This window comes from Canis lupus, chromosome 30 (genome assembly GCF_011100685.1).
Source record: "Canis lupus familiaris isolate Mischka breed German Shepherd chromosome 30, alternate assembly UU_Cfam_GSD_1.0, whole genome shotgun sequence".
Taxonomy (NCBI): Eukaryota; Metazoa; Chordata; class Mammalia; order Carnivora; family Canidae; genus Canis; species Canis lupus.
Window position 1 is genome coordinate 24,267,371 of NC_049251.1, and position 13,600 is coordinate 24,280,970.

Consider the following 13,600-nt stretch of genomic DNA (forward strand, 5'->3'; position numbering starts at 1 on the left):
CCTAAAGTTGCCCATAAAATATAAAATATAGACATACAGTCTCTCAAAGTTCAGCATATCCTGTTTTTCATTTAGTATTGGAACGAATCACGTTTCATTGTCAAACACCAGATGAAGTAGTAGGCTGTGTTTATGGTCTGTGTTGTGGGAAAAATAAATGGCTCTAAACATTAGAATCTGACAGCACAGCAAGATGTTCATATCATGAGCAGTGGCACATGGGAAGTGAGACCAACTAGAGAATAGTAAACTTTTATCTTTCTGTGTTCATTCTGGGTATATAATAATAATAATTATTATTATTATTTTTAAAGGTTTTATTTATTCATGAAAGACAGAGAGAGGAAGAGACACAGAAAGAGGGAGAAGCAGACTCCACGCAGGGAGCCTGATGTGGGACTCAATCCCGGGACTCCAGGATCACACCCTGGGGCGAAGGCAGGCGCTAAACCGCTGAGCCACCCAGGCGTCCCTCATTCTGGGTACTATAATTATTGAGCAGAATTGCAAGCATAATCTACATAGTTTAGATTATTTTTTTTTTTTTTGTCTTCACATTGTTGAATTCACATTATGGGTGTGCTCTTTACCCAGAGGTATTTTCCCTAATTCAGTAAGCCTTTACCTTCAATCATTAAGTGTCAGTAACTCTGCCTGTTTTTTCTCATATGACTCTTGTTGTTTAGAACATATTCTTTAATTAATATTCTCCAGGTTACATATTTTGACCAAAATCACATAGGAAGAAGCAAAAACAGCTTTTATTTGAGTAAACTTGGAGTTCATCCAAGGAGAGATTGTTTCCTTGGGCAGTTTTGTTCACCACATTAGATCCTGCATTCTCAGGGCAGCTGCCATCTTTCCTATCCAATTTTTTGTTTCATTTGTATATATTTTGTTATTCCACCCTTTGCTTTGCGTGCTTCAACAATTCAGAACTTTGATCTTCAAGAAGAATTTGAGGTTCATTCAAATAAGATAGACTAGCTTGAGGTAGGTGTGCCTAAGAGAAGTGAAGTTCTACCCTTTTCCTGCCCCATCACACCACCACCACCCCTCCCCCACCAAAGAAAAAGAAAAGAAAGGAAACAGAGGGGAGGCTTGTGTACTTTTTATTGCCAGGATGATTTCTAAAAGCTAGTTGACTCTTCAACTTTAAAAACAAAGCCAGCATGTGCATACACTATTTTCTTTAAAATTTACAATAATCCCTTAAGGTAAATGTTTCCATTTTTCAGATGAGGAGATTTAGACATAGAATTGTTAGTAACTTGCTAGAGACTCACAGCAGTAATGGACTTCAAGGGATGTCTGTATGTTTTGAGTCACCTGAGAAAGGAATTCCAAAATTCAAGGGCTTAATTAGAATATCTGTATTGGAAGAGACAGTAAGGTATATTCTTATCTCCAGTGGGCATTGCTTTTGTCAGAAGAGAGAGAAGGATGGTGATATTTTATTTAGATAGTGTGATTGGGGGCACTTAATTTCTCTGTGTAATTCAGATGTTCTATAGGGAATATATTTTAAAAATCAATTTAATTGAGCTATAGTTTATATGCAACATAAAGCACATTTTTACTGTACAGTTCAGTCCCCAGTCAGGACGTAAAAAATTCCATCACCCTAGAAAGTTTTTTCTTGCTCCTTTGTTGTCATTTACCCCTATGTCTTGCTATAGGCAACCACTGATCTGATTTTTGACGTGGTTTAGTTTGTTCTAGAACTTCATACAAACACAGCCATATAGTATTTTTTATGTTTGGCTTCTTTTTCTCATCACATTTTCCCTCTAGCATTTTATTGTGAAAATTTTCAAACATGAAAGTTGAAAGAATTCAGTGAAAACACCCATTTCACCATCACCTACAATCTACAATTAACAATTTGCTGTTTTTGTTTTATCCCTATCCATCTATTCATTTCTCTGACCATCCTTGGTCAAGCTTACTGGTGGTTTGTTTGCCTTGTGTTTTAAAATAAGTTGCAGGTATCAGTACATCTTTTCCCAAATTCTGCTTCTGTATCATTAACTAGAGTTGAATATTTGTTTACAGTTCTTTGATTTTACTTTTTTTCCTTTTGCGTGAGTGCTCAAGCTCAAGGGGCAGGGGAGAGGGGGGAGGGGGCATGGGGCAGAGAGAGAGGGAAGAGAGAATCCTAAGCATGGAGCCTGAGCTGAGGTGGGATTCAATCTCATCACCAAGATCACCACCTGAGCCAAAATCAGGAGTTGGATACTTAACTTACTGAGCCACCCAGGTGCCCCTACAGTCCTTTGTTTTTAAAGTAAAATGTACATATAATGAAATGCACAGATCTTAAGCATACCATTTGTTAAGTTTTGCCAAATGAATGTTTGTGTAACCCAAACCCTTATGAAGAACTAGAACGTTACAACACTTGAGAAAGTTCACTCCTATACCTATTCAGTCGTTTCTCCTGTCCTTTGATCTTTTGTAGAATGCAACTAGTTTTAATTTGTTTTCACCTTAGATTGTTTGCCTATTCTAAAACTTCCTATATATGGAATCATATACTTTGTATCTGATTCTCCACCCCCCCCCCCCCAGCAGAATGTTTTTGAAATTTACCCATAATGTTACTTGTATCAGTAGTTCCTTCTTTGTTGTTGCTGTTACTGTTAGGTATCCTACTGTGTTTATATATTGTAATTTTTAAATGTATCATAATTTGATTATTCACTTTTTAGAGACTTTTTTTTTAATTGTTGGTTATTATGAGTCAAGCTATGAGCATTCACATGCACATTTTTTGTACACCTGTGTTTTCAAACCTAGGTGTGAAATTACTTGATCTGAGGTTAGATGTATGTGTGACTTTATTAGAGGCTACCAAATAGCTGTGTATGGAGTTCCACTTGTGCCACATCCTTGTTAACGTTTGGTGATTTTGGTCTAAAACTTTTAGGCTTTTACTGGGCATGCACTTGTATCTCATTGTGGTTTTAGTTTGCATTTCCCTGGTGAGTAAAGATACCAAGCATTTTTTTCATGTACTCATTGGCTATGTGTATGTTTTGAGAAATGTTAAAAATCATTTGCCTATTTTTTGGGTGGGGTTGTCTTATTAAGATGGAAGAGTTTTGCATATATTCTTGATTTAACATATATGTATATGTATATATACATACAGATTACACATAATACAAGTTTTGTTTGGTTTTTTTTTAGGTTTTTTTTTTGTAGTTAGCTTGCTACTTTGCCTTTTTTGTTTTCTTAGTGGTATCTGTGAAGAGTAGATTTTAATTTTGATAAAGTCTAGTTTATCAATTTGTAAAAAATGGGTAGTGCTAGGGCCATCTAGCTTGGCTCAGTTGGTGAGCATGTGACTCATGATCTTGGGGTTGTGAGTTCAAGCCTCACATTGGGTGTAGAGATTACCTAAAAATAAAATCTCAAAAACAACAACAGCAACAAAAGAGGGTACCTGGCTGACTCATTTGGAAGAGCATGTGACTCTTGGTCTTGGGGTCATGAGTTTAAGCCCCATATTGGGTATAGAGATTACTTAAATAAATAAATAAATAGATAGTACTATTGTGTTCTATGAGACCTTTGCCTGTGATATGATTACATATAGTTTCTGCTATGTTTCTTTTAAAAATTTAAGGTTTAGCTTTTAGATCTACATCTCTGATTCATTTTGAATTAATTTTTTTTTTCTGGTGTGTAGAGGTTAAATTTTTCCCACACGGTTGACCAGTTGTGCCACCACCATTTGTTGAAAACACTATTCCGTTCCTATTATCTTGGCACTCTTATTGAAAATTACTCAATGATATGTATGATCTATTTCTGGACTCTCTATCCTTATGCCAGTAGCACCCTGTTTTATTACAGTTGCATTTTAATCTGTCATCCTGCTCTGTGTTTTCTATTTGTCCCATCTGTTCTCTGCCCCCCTTTTTTTCCTTCTTAGGTTTTCATTGGGCTTTAGCTTTTTAGTGTTCTGGGTTTAAAAAAAAATTTTTTTTTTTTTTTGGTATTACATTGTATTTCCACTATTGGTTTATTAGCTATACTTGTTTTATTTTTTATCTTTTGTGGTAGATCTAGGGTTTACACTATGCATCTTTAACTTTTCACTGTCTGTATTCAAGGAAAAATAGATTATTTCAGGGGCACCTAGGTAGCTCAGTCAGCTAAGCATCAGACTCTTGATCGGCTTAGGTCATGATCTTGGGGTTGTGAGATTGAGCTCTGCATCAGGCTCCATGTTCAGTGTGGAGCCTGCTCTGGATTCTCTCTCTCCCTCTCCATCCCGCTTCCTCACTGCTGTGCGCGCTTTCTCTCTCTCTCTCTCTCTCAGAAGAAGTTAATAAATAAATATTTTTAAAAATAGACTATTTCACTCACATAGAAGAAACTTCAAACAGCCTACTTCTCTTTGCTCCACTCCTGTGCTTTGTGTTATTGTTGTGCATTTTACTTTTATGTTACTAGTTTTTCTTTTTAAATTATATTTATTTATTCATGAGAGACAGACAGAGAGAGAGAGAGGCAGAGACACAGGCAGAGGGAGAAGCGGGCTCCTTGCAGGGAGTCTGATGTGGGACCCGATCCCGGGACTCCAGGATCACGCCCTGAGCCAAAGGCAGATGCTTAACTTAACTGCTGAGCCATCCAGACGTCCCAATATGTTACTGATTTTGAGAAGACTTTCCTGTTCAAATTTTGAGGTTATAGCTAGAGAATAATTCTTGTGAGGTTATCTCTGTAAGAGAAGATACTAGTAGAACTTGCTTTATTCCATTCTACTTTTACAAAAGTGGCCCGGTGATGAAAATTTATGGGATTTTTTTTTTTTTTTTTTTTTAGTATTTTATTCATTTGACACAGAATGCACACAACAAGGGGCAAAGGGAAAGGGAGAAACAGACTCCCCACTGAGCAGGGAGCCCCATGTGGAACTCCATCCCAGGTCCTTGAATTATGACCGGAGCTGAAGGCAGACGCTTAACTGACCCACTGAGCCACCCATGGACCCCTGGAAAAAGTCTTTAAAATTTGATAAATTCAGACCAGAAAATTTTGATATATGAACCTGAAAAAAGATAGTTGTATCATTTACTCTTTTTTATAGAACTAGATAAAGAACTTGGAGCATTTGTGAATGAATGTCTCTGAATATTACCCAGTTGTTGATGTTAGACAAATTATTCAGAGAAAAACAACAAAAAAAGCTTCTTCCCTATGTCTTTACCTGTATAGAAACTAAATCTAGTATTTTATATTTATCAAAGTGTTCATTTTTAGTGATTTTGCTAATTATTCTAAGCTTTTATTTTCAGGTCCTGATTTTATCATTCAATGTATATGTAATCTCTTTTCAGCTTTGTGTCATTTGGCGATATGAATATTCCATTTATGCCTTCATGTAAAACCATGGCTAAAAACAGCTAATTTTTAATTATATACTTTGTTATATATAATGGCTGATTATTGATAAATTTCTAGTCAAATTTTGGGATTGATCTTTATTCTGTTTTAGCTTTCAAGTATATTATAGCTTATAATTCTTAGTACTGAAGGTTAATAATGAAGTTGAGATTGTGCTATCTGATGTGAGAGGGAGGGAATTTAATGTTGAAGATTATGGAAGAACATAAGGTTTTTGTTATTGTAGATTCTTCCCTCTCTTAAACTGAAACAAATTCTGGGGGAAATTTGGTTATTTTGTGGACCTTTGTTTAGTCTTTGACATACTGAAAAGTATACTAAGAAGTCATCTTATTTCTCCTTTTTTTTTTCCTAACAATAATTCTAGACAAATAGTTCTTTTGAAGTAGAATGGCATCTTTGAAGACTTCGTGTCATATATAAGAAGATCATATGTTGTCTTTCAGATAACTGGTTTTGTGTATACTTTATCATAAAGTATGTGGTTCATTCAGAGAACCTCTATTGTGGTAAATAAGGTGATCAGATCTCATTTCTTCCCATTTCACTCTTTTTCCTTTGGGTCTTCCTGGAAAACCTTCCCTGGCACATCTTCCCCTTCAGAACTGAATTAGGCTCTACTCCAATTTGCTTCAGCGCATACTTCTGTTATAATATTTACTGTATTTTAATTACCTATTGATATGTCTCCCTGACTGCTAGATTCTAATTTCTTAAGGACAGTTTTTTTTAAAGATTTATTTATTTATTTATTTATTTATTTATTTATTTATTTATTTATGATAAACATAGAGAGAGAGAGGCAGAGATACAGGAGGAGGGAGAAGCAGGCTCCATGCCGGGAGCCTGACGCGAGACTCGATCCCGGGACTCCAGGATCGCGCCCTGGGCCGAAGGCAGGTGCCAAACCGCTGAGCCACCCAGGATCCCCAAGGACAGTTTTATGTCTTATTCATCTTTGTACTTACCATATTTGGGACAATCTGGCAAATTTAAGATACTCAAGAAATGTTTATTGCATGGTGTATTAGTTTGCTAGGGCCGCTAATAACAAAATACTTCAGACTGGATGGCTTAAACAACCAAAATCTTTTTTCTCACAGTTCTGTTGACTAGAAGTCTAAGAACAGGTGTAGTCAGGTTTGGTTTCTCCTGAAGCCTCTCTCCTTCATTTGCAGATGATTCCTGTCTTCCTGTGTATCCTCACATGGTCTTTTCTCTATGTGTATCCAGATATCCTCTTTTTCTCTTTTTTTTTTTTTTTAGATTTTATTTATTTATTCATGAGAGACACAGAGAGTGGGAGGCAGAGACAAAGCAGAGGGAGAAGCAGGCTCCATGCAGGGAGCCCGATGTGAGACTCGATCCCAAGACTCCCCGAGATCACACCCTGAGCTGAAGGCAGATAGATGCTCAACTGCTGAGCCACCCAGGCATCCCTCCAGATCTCCTCTTATTAAGGATACCAGTCAGATTGGATTAGGGCCTACCGTATGACCTCATTTAACTTTAATTACTTCTTAAAAGATCTTGTATATTATACTCATATTCAAGGTACTGGGAGTTAGTATTTCAACATACAAATTTTGAAGAGGGGGGGCACAATTAGGTCCATAATACATAGATACTTTGATTTGGCATATGTTCCATCTGAAGGTGATTTCTTATGAGAGTGCCAAACCAAGGTTGTCAAGAATTGGGACCAAAGATTTCCTAGATTATATAAGAACAGCTTAATTTTAATGTTTTGTCTTAATTCTCACTTAGGTAATTGTAACGTTTAATGATTAAAATCCTGTAATTGTGCTTTGAAGTCTGCTGCTTAGCTGTACTCTTTTAATAATCAGTTTTCTTTATGTCACAAAAAATGGATAAAACATACATACACATACACACCTGGGCACATGTGTGCTTTGTGTACATATTGGCAGTGAATGCATGATTGCTGACCATTTTAGCCCAGAAATACATGTTTACTTGCCAAATTTCCAGTGGTAATTTGAAAAGGACTCAATAATTTCTCTATAGAAATTCCATGAATTATTCCTAATTTCTCAGTGTATAAAGAGATACATGTCTTGCTATCCTAGTGGAGCAACCAGATAGATTTTTAAGCGTTTTCTTTTTCCATGGTAGCTCCAATTTTAGATTTCCCCCTCTCCACCTCACCTAGTAATCCTGTGTAAGATTTTTAGAGATATTGGCGGTAGTGAGAGCTGATGAGGTTGGAGAGCAGAGTAGGTTCCATCATCACTCATTTGTCTCCTCCCTTTTTAGGGATTTCCTTGGGAGAAATTTGCATATAATGGCCTAATGCCCTTACCTTAAAAAAAATTTTTTTTTTTTTTTTAATTTTACAGTAGTTTTGCATTTACAGAGAAGTCACAAGAGGGGTGCCTGGGTGGCCCAGTTGGTTAAGCGTCTGATTCTTGATTTCAGCTCAGGTTATGATCTCAGGGTTGTGAGACAGAACTCCAAGTTGGGCTCTACTCTGAGCCTGGAGCCTGCTTAAGATCCTCTCCCCCTCTCTGTGCTCCTCCCTCTCACTTGTTTTCTCTGTCTCTCCAACAAGAAAAGTTGCAAAGCTAGTACACAGAATTCATATGCACCCTTCACCCAGTTTCCTCTATTTTAACATCTTACCTATTTTACATCTGTCACAACTAAGAAACCAACATTGGTATCTTACTATTAACTAAACTCCAGATGTTATTTGAATGTAGTCTTTTGTGATTTCATAGTTTCTCAGTTTTTCATTGTTTTTATGATTTTAACAGTTTTGAGGACTGCTCAGCCGGTATTTTAGACTGTCCCTCAATTTGAGTTTGCCTAATGTTTTTCTCACTGATTTGAGTGGGGTTGTAGGTTATGGGGAAGAGTCCCACAGAGGTGAAGTACCCCTGTTAACAACATGACTAAAAATACTAACCTTGATCATCTGGCCAAGGTACTGTTTGCCCCACTGTAAAGTTACTTCTTTCCTTCTTAGTCGTTAAGCTCTACCTTCTGGAAGGGATTCATCTATATAAGTCATTTGGAATTCTTCTATACAGTCATTTGGAATTCTTCTATACAGAAGTTTTGTCTCTTTGCTCCCACTTAGTCATCTATGTCAGTAATGGATTAATGGATATTTTATATCTTGGGAATAGAATCCAGTACTATGTTATTTATTTTGTTGCTGCAGGTCTATTTTTAGCCATTGGGAACTCTTTCAGGTTGGCTCTGGTGTCCCTTTGACATGCCTCTGTCCGTGTGTGTGTGTTTGTGTGTGTGTGTGTGTGTGTGTATATGTATATGTTCTTTACTTTCTGGCATTTTCTGCTGCAGGTTCATCTTGTATTTTTCTTGCCACAGTCCTAGAACCAAAGAGCCCTTACTGGAGAATGGTATTAAAAATCAGAATCTGGGTGCTGGGTCTTAGTGCCCTTTTTACTTGACTCTTATGCAGAATGCCTGAAAAGTCTGAGCCTGGATATTTGGATGAATGGTGAAGGGGTTTTAGCATCACATGTTTGTATAATAGTACTTAGTTGTATCGCTATGTGTTGATATTGTCTTCTGCTATGGAGTATAAGAAAGAGTTTTCTTTGTTTTTATGGTTTTATTTTTAAGAAATCTGTGTATCTAAGGTGGGGCTCAAACTCAACCCTTGAGATGAAGGGTTGCATTCTCCACTGACTGAGCCAGCCAGACACCCCTATAAGACACAGCTTTCTAAAAGTGCTTTGAAGTGTTTAAAAAAAGAAAGGTTAGAAAGCTTTAAAAGGGGGCACCTGGGTGGCTCAGTTGGTTAAGTGTTTAACTCTTGATCTCAGTCCAGGTCTTGATCTCAGGGTCATGAGTTCAAGCTGTATGTTGGGCTCCATGCTGGGCATGGAGCTTACTTTAAAAAAAAAAAAAAAATATATATATATATATATATACACACACACACACACACACAAATATATATTTATATATAAATATAAATATATAACATATATAACGTATATATTATGTATATTTCAATATGTAATATATAATATAAATATATGTAACATATAATATATTTATATATAAAATATAGATTTATGCTTTTGCTTTAGGAGCAGCCAAATAGGAGAAATCCTTAGATTCTTCTATTTTCTTTTGAGCCTCAAAAAATAAACTCTTTTTTTGGATATCAGGAAACCAGGCATGGACAAGCAGGTGAATTTGAGAACTTATGCTAGCAGGAATTGTAGATTTCCTAGGGTCTGTTCCTCTCTATCATCATCACCATCATCATAATACTTGCTATCATCATCAGTAATACTAGTATTATTTTGCCATAATTACTGTTTTACCTCTCTTTCCCATAATACCGGTTTTTTTTTTTTTCCTTTGTAATCATAGAAATCATTTACAATTGATTTGTAGACTGTCAGGGCAGATAAAAAGATGAGGGAGATTGTACCTTTTCCCAGTTGCAATGCCGGAGTTTGGTTCCAAGTAATAGAAATTGGAGCTTTTAAATGTATTTTTGCCTTGAAACTCTATTAAGCATTTTAAAAAATAAATGGGCCTGTATCTAGGAATGAGTTTATTGCTGAATTGTCTTGCAAAATCTGATTTGAAATAGCAACTGCAGCTCTAAGAAAGGGTTTAATTAGAACAGCAGAGTTTGTCCTTGTCACAATGGTGAAATAGAGAGCCAGTGATATTCACAAGACTTCTGAACTTCCTGCTTTCTCATCCTTTAAAAATTTGGTAATTTAACCTTTATCCTCCTACTTATTTTTAGCCTCAGATTTTCAGATTGGCACCCACTAGGCTCCAAAGGTTGTAAATAACAAACCTGAATCTCTGTTTTTAAAAAAATGTGATTATTTTGTTTTATAAATTTTAAAGAATGAAAATCATTAATAGATAAGACAGAGAAGTCACCTATATATTCCTTAATCAGTTTGTAGAAACATTGCATGTTAGGAATATAGTTTCATATTTTCCAAGTATTTTGTGTATTTTAAAATTTTATTCTTTTACCACTTTTGTGAATTTATATGCAGTTTTTTTTGTACTGTCGAAATTTTCATCCTGTTTTGTACCTTTTCAATAAAAACTGAGATAATATTGTTGTCACAATTCACATGTTTCCCGGTAAGCGACTAAAACTTATTAGCCATATTGTAAATATGCATAAGACATGCTATGTATATGTTTATTTTACTGAGAACAGTATGTTTTCTGGATGGCTCAGAATTACGATTCTGAACATCAGCTTTTTTTATTTTATGCAATATTAACAGTGTTGTCCTCAGAATCTGTTCAGATAAATAATATTATTTAATCTAGACTAACTGACCTTTTTAGTATTGGGACAAGTGTCTTAGTTCTTCTGTCTCTAAGAGACAATACTCTGTTACACCTGGAATCCAGACAACTAAGCTTAGAGAATTATATGTAAAATAGAATAGTCTCTGAATATTGAATTGCATGTAGCTTTTCTGACAGTTATTTTGATCCTTCAGAGAATCATTTTTCTGTAGGCTGTACTCCTGAGAGTTGAGGTTGCTGGAAATCTGACTTCTAAAGAAATGGAGTACTTATTACCACCTTACAGAAAGAGAAAAGAGTTATTTAAACAGTATGATAAGACCTGAAGAGTATTTTATGCAAGACAATTATAAATAACTGAATTATGAAAGATACCATATTTTGACATGAATATTCGCTTGAGTGGGAGTATAAAGTTTAAAGCCAAGTGTGATACCAGCAAAAACCAGCATTCATTCCAAAACAACACAGTTCTGTAGAGTTCTGCCGTTTGGGATTCTAGCTTGATTGTTGAGCAGTGTTCTGAAAAGATGTGATAGCCTCATGGTCATATTATGGTATTTTGGCTCAAGTTTGTTAGATCTGGGGATATAGTCCTTAATTTGGTAGAAGCCCTCATTCCTCTCTCCCTTCCTCCCTTCTTTCCTTCACATGGGGAAAGTAGGTACAAAAGAATATGAAGTAATGCTAATCTACGTAATAACTAATTATGGTGGCTTGTGGTTGGGCTGCCTTAACAGCATAAAGTTGCCAGCTTAAATCTTTTTTGAGTGGAGGGATGCTATTAATCTAAAATAACTTCCAGTACAGGATGGCATATTTGAATAAGGTCCTGATATAAATTGAAAAGTTAGAGGTTGAATAAAGGGAAGTAAGATGTTGGAAGTTTCTTTGGTAGCCTCTATTTTTTAATAAAGTCAGTGGCAGAGTTAGTAATTTGCTTAACAGAGGATGTAAAAGGAGATGGCTTGAGGAAATAATAGTTGGGTCCTTTGGGTTGGGTCCTACTGTGAGGAAAGAAAGAATTGGCAGGTAGTTTTTGGCTTAGTTGAGGTTAAAATTTTCTTTCAATTAAAAATATTTGGTACTGGTTAGGATGATTTAAAAACCATAGTAGTGGGGATTCCTGGGTGGCTCAGCAGTTTAGAGCCTGCCTTTGCTCCAGGGCGTGATCCTGGAGTCCTAGGCTCAAGTCCCACATCGGGCTCCCTGCATGGAGCCTGCTTCTCTCTCTGCCCCTCTCTCTGGGTCTCTCATGAATAAATAAATAATCTTAAAAAAAATAAAAAAAAATAAAAACCATAGTAGCAGCCTAAAAGCAAAGTCAGGTAGTTTAATTGGTATAGAATTATTGTTTGGAAGAATGTTTACAGAAGAAAGGGATAAAGAATTTAGAGCAGAACAACTTAGCTAGGATACCACCATTGGGTTGCAGGTATGTGGAGATACTGATCCTTTCAGACTTCAAGACATCAAGAGAGGGTCTATGGCTGGAGTCCCAGGGCTGGCACCTCGTAGATGATCTACCCTAAATGCCCAATATATATAATACTCTGTGTGTATTGTGATATAAAAAAAATAGTTGGGAAACACTGATTCATAGAGCTGATGAGCAGTACTGAGGTATATTTCTCAGTACTTGCTGGTTAGTAAAAATGTGAAGTCAGGCAGGAATTAATAAATAGAATATCTTCCATGGTTTTGCTTTTCTCAGATCTTCTCAGACTTTACCTTTTTCTGTAAGTTTTTTTTTCTTTTTCTTTTTTCTTCTTGCCTTTCTTATGGGAGATACTGTACCATGCAATACTCTTTTAACTATTTATTCTCTATATTCAAAACTCCACTTTTATGAAAGTGGATTAGTTTATTGGCTGTAGTGATTTTATTTTCCTCCAAGTAGATAATACTAAAATCTGTATTTCCAAATCTAGTATTATAGGCACAGTCCCATCTTGTTGTGTTATTACTATTTCAAAATATCCAAAACAGAATCCCTGCATTCTCTTTCCAAGTAACTTTATTTCTGACAGTGATTCTGGATTCTTCCAGTTACCCAGTTAAGATCCTAGACTTGGCTTTGGCTTTTTTCTTCTTTCCTGTTTCCCTATCTTATTTGTCTTAAATGACTGTCACTTTTGCATATCCTGTCTTTTCCTTCACTTCACCCTTTTCCCCATAAGGCTGCCCTTTCCCCCCATCACAGCAAAGCTTTCTCTTCTGTCTCTTTCCCTCAAGTCTACTCTTGTCAGCACCCCCTCAAAGAAATCTTTCTAAATTTTGAGCGAAATGAAAGCATAGAATTCCTTACTTCTTGGTAATTTGACTCCAGTTTATTCTCTCCCACAAAAACAAAAACAAAAAAACCCACATCCTAAACATTTAGAGTATTCAGATACTGCCATTTCTTGTCATTGTTTGAAATGAAGGGTTTTCTCTGCCTACCATCATCACCTTATGCATTCTTAATAGTTTGACTTGGATGTCATCTTCTCTATGGAGTCTTTCAGAAATACCAGTTGCTTCCTCCTTTGTGTTCCCATGAAGGGTACCTTTATTTATATCATTTTTTATAGCATTCTATATTTTAGTTCTTTATATTCATTCTGTCGTGCTAAATCATGAACTTGAAGGATGGGAGCCTGTATTTTATTTATATCTCTGCCCACATATCCAGCATACAAAGTAGTTTTCTGTAACTATTTGAATAACAGCATATATGATATCAGTCAAAATTTTTCATCTTGACTTTTTTTTTTAGCCCACCATAATTTGGTTCTACTCTACCTACTTTAAATAGTATTTCCTGCTTTTCACATGGATATGCTCTCTGTTTCATTGAAGTTGTTACCCTCAAAGAGTTTTGTGTAAGTCACAATAATTT

The 13,600-nt window shown here is 35.9% G+C and overlaps 1 protein-coding gene across 2 annotated transcripts in view; it reads left to right on the top strand.

Annotated features, from left to right (window-relative positions):
- The window catches only part of RNF111 (ring finger protein 111), a 95,460-nt gene that overhangs the window by 12,839 nt on the left and 69,021 nt on the right, over positions 1-13,600 (top strand). The gene's annotated exons all lie outside the window — the stretch shown is intronic.